The sequence below is a fragment of the Alosa pseudoharengus genome, unplaced genomic scaffold (genome assembly GCF_046254945.1).
Source record: "Alosa pseudoharengus isolate Yale_2024_CS ecotype anadromous, Long Island Sound unplaced genomic scaffold, YU_APseudo_1.1 YU_APseudo_1.1_scf_2, whole genome shotgun sequence".
Lineage (NCBI taxonomy): Eukaryota > Metazoa > Chordata > Actinopteri > Clupeiformes > Clupeidae > Alosa > Alosa pseudoharengus.
This window is the reverse complement of record NW_027468663.1, coordinates 56,810,975-56,821,586: the sequence shown is the minus strand read 5'-3', so window position 1 is coordinate 56,821,586 and position 10,612 is coordinate 56,810,975. Positions and strand designations below refer to the sequence as shown.

General features: G+C 36.7%; 1 long non-coding RNA gene across 1 annotated transcript; it reads left to right on the top strand.

Moving 5' to 3' along the window:
* Positions 1 to 4,711: 4,711 nt before the first annotated feature.
* On the top strand, positions 4,712 to 7,134 carry LOC143134894 (uncharacterized). Its single transcript, XR_012988728.1, has 4 exons — positions 4,712 to 4,990; positions 6,121 to 6,188; positions 6,374 to 6,548; positions 6,930 to 7,134. It is a non-coding gene; the product is annotated as an uncharacterized LOC143134894 (long non-coding RNA).
* Positions 7,135 to 10,612: the final 3,478 nt, after the last annotated feature.

Below are 10,612 nucleotides of genomic sequence, written 5' to 3'. Positions count from 1 at the left end.
CTCTTCGCTGTGTACTGAACGAGCAGACTGAAACTCCTCTTCGCTGTGTACTGAACGAGCAGACTGAAACTCCTCTTCGCTGTGTACTGAACGAGCAGACTGTACTGAACGAGCAGACTGAAACTCCTCTTCGCTGTGTACTGAACGAGCAGACTGAAACTCCTCTTCCCTCACAAACCCCTGCCACGCCTACCACTTCAAGTGGTTCACTTGGACTCCAACGGCAAATTTGTGGAAGAGAAGAAATTGTTCCCACACCATCGGACAAAAAAGTTATGGTGTCCTAACACTAAGAAAGCCTTGGATCTTCTTTCAGTGGAGCAGTTGGGCAATCCAAGCCACATACTCATTCATACAGGAACAAACAACCTGCGAAGTGAACAGGAGAGAGTTGCCCTGTCACTCAAGAACGTGATCGAGAAGGCACCCTATCTCCACACTGCTGCCAAGAACGGACTTCCACCCTGACACCATCAACAGGATTAATGCAAGCATATCCAGAGACTGTGCCATGAAGCAAAATGTTTTTCTGGCTCACCACCCCTAGCTTAATCACCTCTTTGATCATGTCCACCTGCACAAAGAGGCTGTCCCATCCTTTGCAAAGACTCTGAAAAATGTTGCTCTCAACCGCACCATCCAGTGAACCTCCCTGCCACACCACCAACATACAGGCCACCCTGTTCACCACCAACATCAGAGGCACTGGGGCAACTCAACAATTAGGTCGAGACCTCCTCAATATGGCCATTCCACAACCAGACAAAAGCATCCAACATCCCAAAGATCAGCTCCTGCCCAACATTACAACCTGGTACAGGATCAGCAGAGCTTTACTCAGAACCAGAACCTGAGTTACGCTCAAGCTGTCAGCGGAGCATCAGTCCCCCATCCAACCATTCCTCCCCCCATAATAGACCCATCCACATCTTACCCATCATCACCCCCATCTACAGAACTGAAAGACATCCAACAAATGCTCAGCTGTCTATGTTATCCTCTCATGGGTCAGTAACGGTCAGTAACCAAGACAATAATCAAAAGAAGGGGGAATACTATATCCCTCAAAGGAATGAAAAAAAAAAAAAGTTAAATGTAGATCAGTGTGTGTGCGTGTGTGTATGAACATATGTGTAATTGTTCTGGGCGTATGTGTGTGATTGTTAAAAAGATATCGGCGTGTTTGATTGTATGTTTATGTGGAAAAAACATGTTTATTATGTGAATGTGTGTGTGTATGAATGTATATGTGTGTGTATTTACCAAAAGTACACATAAGTCGGTGTTTGTTATATGAGCGTATGTGTGCGTGTGCGTGTGTGTGTGTGTGTGTGTGTGTGTGTGTGTGCGTGCGTGTGTATATACCAGAAGTCTGCGTTTGTATGTACTATATGTTAGTGTGTCTGTCAACTGCATGTGTTTACCAAAAAAAAAAAGAAAAAGTATGTCCTTGTTTGTTTGTCTTGTGCTTTAGTGTGTCAGCCAACCACAAAATACGTGTATGTGTGTATATATGTGTACTTATTCCACTGCTTGGTTGAATTTCCCATTGTCCTACGTAATTTAGAACGACCATTAACCGTATGTTATCTGCACACCTATGAAGTAGATCCATTTTTTGGCCGTATCACACTTAAGTATATTAATTCGCCAAACTCGTTGTGAATTTTAAATGAACTGTCACGTTGCATCCGAGCTGTAAAATGCAGACGTTCAGAACATTGCAACATTGTAGCATATGACGGAGGTGGCTTTTAGCTGGATGACAGCAGGCTAAGTAAAATAGCGATGTTTCAAAGCTAAAGTTCATCAGAATCTTGGGATACGCCCGCTTGACAACGGGAGAGATAGAACTAACGACTGGCCTTTGGCCGTAGCAACCATCCATTTAGAACTAGTAACGGCAGTTTGTCCTGTGAGTTGAGAAATTAGTTGATATGTGTCGGAAGAAATTAGTTCTACAAACAAGACAGTTTTAGCGATTAAAACGTTTAAATTGTAACAGGAAATGAACACAACGCAAGTGGCAACAGTGGAATAAGCGGGATAATGGACTCCACGGTGGTCTGTTCACAGAAGTTAATGCACTACGAGGTTTAAACGGCCCTCCGCTTCGCGTCGGGCCGTTTTACAACCTCGACCGTGCATTAACTTCTGTGAACAGACCACCGTGTCGTCCATTATCCCTTACTTGTATGTATATGTATATTTGTATGAGAAGGTGTAGATATTTAGATAGATAGATATTTTATGTTCATCAAAGTTCTTTATGTTTATCTCAAACCTGCAAAAACAGTTAAAGCATTATTTCTAATGGGTTCATCTTTAAAAATTGCATATTAGAATATTTAGGGCCTAAGGTCATCTATTTTTGGCATTAAGAGTAGAAACTCAGATTTTCTGAGAGATAAAAAAACTCTGACATCCTAATTTTGCAAGAGACATGGAGTAGAGGAGACTTGTCCAGTGGCTGTCCAGTAGGATTCAGAGAGATAGTATTACCATCAATAAAATCTAAAGGAGTTACACAAGGCAGAGACTCCGGAGGAATGCTTATATGGTATAAAACCGAATTGACTCATATACTAGAAACCATCCAAAATAGGCAAATTCAACATATGGATAAAAATAAAAAAAGAGATGGTTTCTACAACCAAAGATATCTTCCTGTGTGCAGCATATATATCTCCTTCTGAATCCCCCTATTACAATGATGAATATTTCCCTACATTAATGGAGGAAATAAATCAATTTCAAGGTAAAGGTAATATCATGGTTTGTGGCGATCTAAACGCAAGAACAGGAATCGATCCAGACTTAATTAGCATTCAAGGAAATAAATATATCAATAACACCAACAATCATACCAACAAATAAAAGCAGAAACAATTATGATAAAGTCAACAACAAAAGTTGGAAAAGCCTTCTACACATGTGCGGTCACTGGGTCTGTACATAGTCAATAGCCTGATCTGGGGGGACTCATTTGGACAATATACTTACAATTCCCCTCTTGGCAGCAGTACAGTTGATTACAGTATTACAGACATTGAAGAAGATAATCTTAGAGCATTCACAGTCAGCCCCCTTACACCACTTTCAGACCATAGCAAAATAACAATTTACTTAAAGCGGAGAGAATTAAATCAAATAATCAGTGAACCTTGTGAAATGACAAAACTAAAAAACATCTTCAAGTGGAAAAAGGACACCAAAGATAATTACCTAAAGGCTATCAGCAACCAACACACTCAAACCTTACTCAATGTGGCTTTTAAAAAAAATTACCCCCAGAATTGTGAAGGTATTAATTCACTAGTAAATGATATTACAAATATATTTCATCAATCAGCAATAATGAGCAATATGGAAAGACATCAATCTCCAAATAACAAAACACAACACAATACGGAAAAGTGGTTTGACAAGGAATGTAAAAAATTCACGTAAAAAACTACAAACTATTTCCAATCAAAAACACAGGGACCCTAATAATCAAGAGATACGCCTTAAATACAATGAACTCCTCAAACAATATAAAACAAATCCTGAAAATGAAGAAGGGCAAATAACATTCTTAAAAATACGGAAGAATCAATAAAAACTAACAGCTTCTGGCAAAATTGGAACACCCTTTATAAAACTAATGACAATTTGGCTCTACAGGATGGAAAAATATGGAAATCACACTTTGAAGACCTATATAAAAATGTTAATGTAAATTCTGACTATAGGTAACTTCCCTGAAACCTGAACCAAAGCCTAATTACCCCAATACATAAAAATGGAAATAAATTTGATCCCAAAAATTATAGAGGCATATGTGTTAATAGTAATCTTGGGAAATTATTCTGTTCAATCCTAAACAAAAGAATCCAAAACTTTATAAAACATCACAACATCTTAGAAAACAGCCAAATTGGATTTATACCAAAACAAAGAACATCAGATCACCTGTAAACTCTTCAAACAATTGTCCAGCAGCACGCACACCAAAACAAATAAAAAATGTATTCATGTTTTATAGATTTTGAAAAGGCATTTGATTCGGTATGGCATGAAGGCCTTTTTCTACAGCTACTACAAAATGGAATCGGAGGGAAAACATTTGACACTATAAAATCCATGTATAAACATAACAAATGCGCAGTAAAAATCGGTAACTCACGAACATACTTTTTTCATCAGTGGTGTTAGACAGGGTTGTCCATTAAGTCCCACACTCTTTAATATTTACATAAATGAATTGGCAAAACAACTTAATAATTCATCTGCCCCAGGGTTCAAACTTAAAGAATCAGAGGTAAGATGTCTCTTATTTGCAGATGATCTGGTAATTATGTCAAAAACTGAAGAGGGGTTACAACAAATACTAAACCTAGTAAATACATTCTGCCAGACATTGGCATTAAAAATAAATATAGCAAAAACAAAAATCATGACATTCCAAAACAGATCCAGGGGGCAGGGAACAAAATCAACATTTAAACTTAACAATATCATAATTCAACACACAAATTCATATAATTATTTAGGTCTAAAAATCACGTCAACAAGAAATTTCAATCTAGCTATAAAAGAATTCAAAGATAAAGCAATGAAAGTTTTCTATACAATCAAAAGAACAATAAAATATGAAATACCAATTACAATCTGGCTAAAATAATAAATAAATAATATAATCGAACCAATCACGCTATATGGGAGTGAGATACACTGTAAAAAGTTTCTGTAAATTTACACCCAGATTCCAACATTATTCACCGGTTTTCTTTAATAAACAGGACTTTCCGGTCATTAGTAAGACAAATATGTAAAATCAGGCTCCAACACTGTTATTTACCACGCCCGTAATGTTTATTCTGGAACACACGTACTTCCTGTTATCTATTAACGTTACCTTCGTTCTGGTGATGGGAAGCTGTCTGCTGAGAGAAGACGATACGTTGGAATCATACCCAAACCCATCGAAAGCTATCAACACAATAAGGTGAGTTTATCTGTCACCTTTGACCAGAAATACAACGTTTGAAAGCACACTGGTCATGTTTATATTAAGTTGTATAATACAACATCTCTGAATGTTACCCTGCTGAAACGAAGTTAGTAGCAGTGCTATTCAGCTAGCCAAGACCGCGCTTTTGCCCTTCTTAAGCCATGCGTTATCGTTATCACTACACTTGTCGATCAAATTTTACGTTTCTTCATTGCAATCTGGAGCCATCTAAATGTATTGGTATGTGTAGGGTATGCGTAGTTTTTGAAAGTTTAACTCGCGGGATTTACCTGCTATAACACGTGCTTGCTAGCTAAGTCTGCTTAGCATCATCAGTTTAATAAACCAGTGGCCAAATAAACAATATGGCACAAACGGATCAGTGTTGACTGCTGCTTTCAGTGTTTACTTGTATGCATGGATTTCGCCCGTGCTGGTAATTACTTAAAGTTGTGTTAAGTCCTTCAGTTTAGAAAGCTAATGATAGTTAGTAGCCTAGCTAGCTCTCCATAGCAGAGGTGGTTGCATGACACGCGTATGGTATTCCTCCCGAGTTCATTTGAGCTAGCGGCATGCAACAGGAAGATGTTTACATGTCAGATATGTGGGCATCAGTCCACTGCGTCTATTTATGTGAGCCATACCTAAATTCATGACAATATACCCAATATAGACCTTCCATGCTGTGTTCCAGATTGCCAAATAAAATTTAAGAGACATGCAGGTCTTGGATTTCCCCTGGGGATCAATAAAGTATCTATCTATCTATCTATCTATCTATCTATCTATTTATCTATCTAGGTCTTTAGACGCACATGTATAGAAACCATAAACAATGTGGTTTTGATAAGACGGACACTATTTCAAAAGCAAGCCCCCTTACTTTGCACACACATTCCTCACACAAACATCTTATCACACCCGCCTCATCACTTTTAATCATTCAACGGCAGACACACACACACACACACACACACCTTTCATACTCACCTTGCAGACAACTCACATTCACTCACTCCTTACATACATACACACACACACACTCAGAGATTACATTCACTTTCTCACTCACACACACACACATCACGAAGAGTTGTTGAGTGCCTTTCTTTTCTTTTGCTAAGGGATGTGCGACCGTAGCTGATGTTGAGTCTTCCAAGCCTACCTGTGACGCCTCGCCTGATATTACTAGGTATGTTTGTTTTCATTCACTAGAGTAATAATGATCAACATATACATATTTAAATCAACTTTTGAACACTAAATGTTTTTTTTTCTGTATTGAATTTTGTTTGGACAAAATCCTAAAATGAATCTAATCATAGTTGACATGTGGATCTATATCTTAAATTGAATATGATAAATTATTTTTTTCAGGTGAACTACAAGGTAATCATCAAAAGTGGATTGTCAGCATTGAATCCTTAATCGTTTGTGAAGGGTCCAACCTCGCCACATTTCTAACAGGCCTTGCGACATGTTTCTCCACCTTCTACATTCTGAATCTGCAGTATCAGGAGGAGGCAGCGTGCACCCTTGAATTCATCCAGAGGTAAGTTCATGTCACACTTTCGAACCAGAATTTGTTTTATGTGTGGTATGTATTGGGGGGGTTGTGTAGTAGTCTACTATGTAGTTATAAGCACTACTATGCAGGATTACACCCTCTGTAGAGAGCAATCATGCATAGTACTGCTGTAATAACCACAGAACACTATACTTCTACTTCATACAACTGATTAAATCAAATATAAATGCAGTTACAGTAAGTAATAAATGTCAGTTAATTTCATTGTGAGAAAGTGTGTTAACGTTACAAATTCACATCCGATTCATTCACTTTGGCACAATTTTCCTCTACATGAATCCTAGTGTACCCTATCAGTTTTTGTAACACTCTCTCTTTCTCTCTCTCTCTTTCTCTCTCTCACAGAAAAAAGGCCCAGAAGAAGCCTAAGAACAATCACTAATAAGTAAAGTGAATGTTATACTTGATTTCTCATGAATGTTACTTGATTTCCTCCCTGATTATCCTTTATACTTATCTCTGTACTTTAAATTCTTCTGGACATAATCTGTCAGTTTATTCATTCTCACATGTACACAAGCCCAATGCGATGCAATGATATTGATAATTATCTGTGATAATTATTCTGTATCTTATTTCATTTTGAAATAGTACTACTGTAGATAACATGTCTACATTTTACATACATATGTGATTCACAAGCCTAATGCGATGTTTTTATTTTCCATGATAATTCTTTTGTACCTTATTCCCGATTTTTGAAATTCAACTAGATCACGTGTTTACATTCATACGTGATACACGAGCCTAATGCGATGTTTTTGTTTTTCATGATAATTCTTTTGTACCTTATTCCTTGTTTTTTGAAATACGATTTTCAAAATACAACTAGATAGCGTGTCTACATTTTAAACGGGCCTAATGAAATGTTTTTGTTTTCCATTGTAATTCCTCTGTGTCTTATTGCCTGTTCTTTGAAATCCGATTTTCAAAATACTACTATGTATCTACATTTTACATTCATGCATGATAGACGAGCCTAATGCGATGTTTTTATTTTCCATGATCATTCTTCTGTGTCTTATTCCCTGATCCTGAAATACGATTATAGTCAGTCTACATTTTCCAAAATTACTATCTTGCTTCATGTCCCTTCATCTTTCAAAAAGATTACTTTACTGTTAGACTGTCAAGTAAGTGCTGTGAAATAAAATATCTGTTAAATTACAAATAAGTAACTGATGTGAAAACATGGATTTTTATCTTTAAAATGTTGATTTGAGAGTGGATGAACTTAATATATGGCACTTGTTTCCTGTAATTGTAAAAAAATAAAGACCTGTTGTGTAACTAACGCGAAGATCACATTTTTTTCTTGTTACCCAACATGAAAATTATGTTATACAGGAATTTAATGTTATGGTAGTCTGCCGTTAAACAACGGGAAGCTCCTGGAAATCCTGCCAGTTGTTTCCTGTTAATTTACAGGAAATTAATGTTGTTATTTTACATTAACTTAATGTTAAACCAGGGCGCCGTTAAATAACAGGAATCTCCTGGAAACTCTGCTGCCAGTTGATTCCTGTTTTTTTACGGGAAAATTTCTTACAGTGTATGGGGACCATTAAGAAATCAAGATTTTCAGAATTGGGAAAAAATCATAGAATCACTTCATACACAAATTTGTAAAAGCATACTAAAATTACACAGATCAACACCAAATAATGGAGCAAGAGCCGAATTAGGTCAATTCCCATTAATAATAAAAATTCAAAAAAGAGCAGTTACATTTTATAACCATGTGAAGTCTAGTGACCCAAAATCCTACAAGTACCAAGCCCTTTGGTGTCAAGAGCAAAACATTGCAAAGAGTGCCCTCAGCCAATTAGTCTTGAATTTAAATTCTAACACCAATGCAATACACCCCAAGAAAATCATGACACAACAAAAAGAAAAGTAAATACATGTACATTATTGGGAAAATTCAATTAAAACTCAAAGTAAAATGGAAGTGTATCAATCACTAGAAAGAGATTATAAAATGGCTGAATACTTATGCATCATAAAAGACCTCGGGATCCGAAAATCAGTCACTAGGTACAGACTCAGTGACCACACATTGGTCATAGAAAGAAGCCGCCACAAACAAGCATGGCAACCAAAAGAGGAGAGGGTGCACATGCTGCACACAAGAAATCGAAAATGAAAAACATTTTCTTTTACATTGTAAAACATTTGAAAACATCAGATCAATATATTTCACAAATTTTAGAAATTTACAGAATGACACTCAAATCAAATACTTATTAGGAGAGTACCCAACCTTATTACCACTAGCGGCACGATATGTCACAGAATGCCATAAAGCACGAGACAGCCACTAGGCAAGCAAATATGTATATTTATCTTTTCTTCTTTCCTTTTTTTTTCTTTTCTCCATTGTGTGCTAGTGTGTGTATGTTTGGGGGAGGGGGTGGAGTATGTGGCGTGGGTGGGTGTGTGTATATGTGAGTGTGTGTGTGTGTGTATGTGAGTGTGTGTGTGTGTGTGTGTGTGTGCTCTAATGTTCTATTATTTTTATTATTCTCCATAGTCCATGTCAATTGTTATTATTATTATTATTATTATTATTAATTGCTAATTTTTTGATGTAACTACTGCTTTGGCAACATTGTAACACTTACAGTCATGCCAATAAAGCTCATTGAAATTGAATTGAATTGAGAGAGAGATAGAGAGAGAGAACACATTGTACTGCTCAAACCCACGTTGCCATACTTTTATAATGGTCTTGTCAGACGATAAGAGACTGATCTAAATGGTTGGCTGGTGTTCCATCAGGCTGGTCAGGTTCCCTCAGCATACCTCCCCAACACCAGGGACCCTCCTCAGCCAAAACACCCAACATAAGGTTCAGATTAATGCTGTATTATTATTATTATTGTTGTTGTTGTTGTTGTTGTTATTGTTATTGTTATTATTATTATTATTATTATTGTTATTGTTATTATTATTATTATTGTTGTTATTGTTATTATTTGACTTCATCAATTTTTTTTTCTACTTATTTGTCTTTTTTTATACTTGATTTACTTCATATAATAACAACTACATACAACTTCTAGAACTGCTAGAAATATTATTATTACTGTCCATATGAACTCCCTAAATGACTGTTTGTACATGCTTTGACAACACAAGTACTCTTGTCATGTCAATAAAGCTTCTTGAGATTGAAATTGAATTAAGAGAGAGAGAGGAGAGAAAGATAGAGAGAGGAGAGTAAGAGAGGGAGAGAGAATAAGAGAGAGATCGAGTGAGGAAGAGGAAGAGGTAGAGAGAGCAAACATGTGCTACACTAAAACCACAACCATAACTGACATACCCACGGTGAGCTCACCTCTAAATAGAGTGTCAGGGAAACGCTAAACACTGGTTCAGTGTGGGGTTTTGAACATTCTAACATAAGATTCCGTTCTGCAACAATTCAAGGTTCTAAAATGCTATGTTGAATTCAATGAACCCAAATATTCTTTAGAACGTTCATTTTCCAACATTCCCGTCACGGCACACCTTTAAGGGTTAAGGAGTTCATACCACATGGCACCCTAGCAGTACAGTACGCTGTGTTTGGAAAATAGGCTCCTGCTAGATTTCCATGTAAAAATTGATTTTTTTGCATATTTTGCTAATATAAAGTCTAAGGAACAAGATTTTTTTTTGTCTTCAAATTTTCACGATTCACTCGATCTCTCTTTAGCGTTTTTATCTGTATGTTTTAAAATAAGCGATTATATCTAGGCCGAAAAGTGATTTTCACATTTTCTTCAAATTTTTTGACAATTAATTCCACTTTTTGCACACAAATCCCGCAGATAATGTAGAAAGGTTGTTGGTTCTAAAACAATATCCATACACACAGTCACTGCTCCCAGTGGCGCAAAAAGTGGGTATGCGCTATATGCGGCGCATAGGGGCGCAGCTCCATGGGGGCGCCAAAGCGATGGTAAAAAAAAATAATAATATATTTGGTATTTTCTATATGTAGCTACTGCTGTCCGTTTCTGAATCATTTCAACATTTTCTCA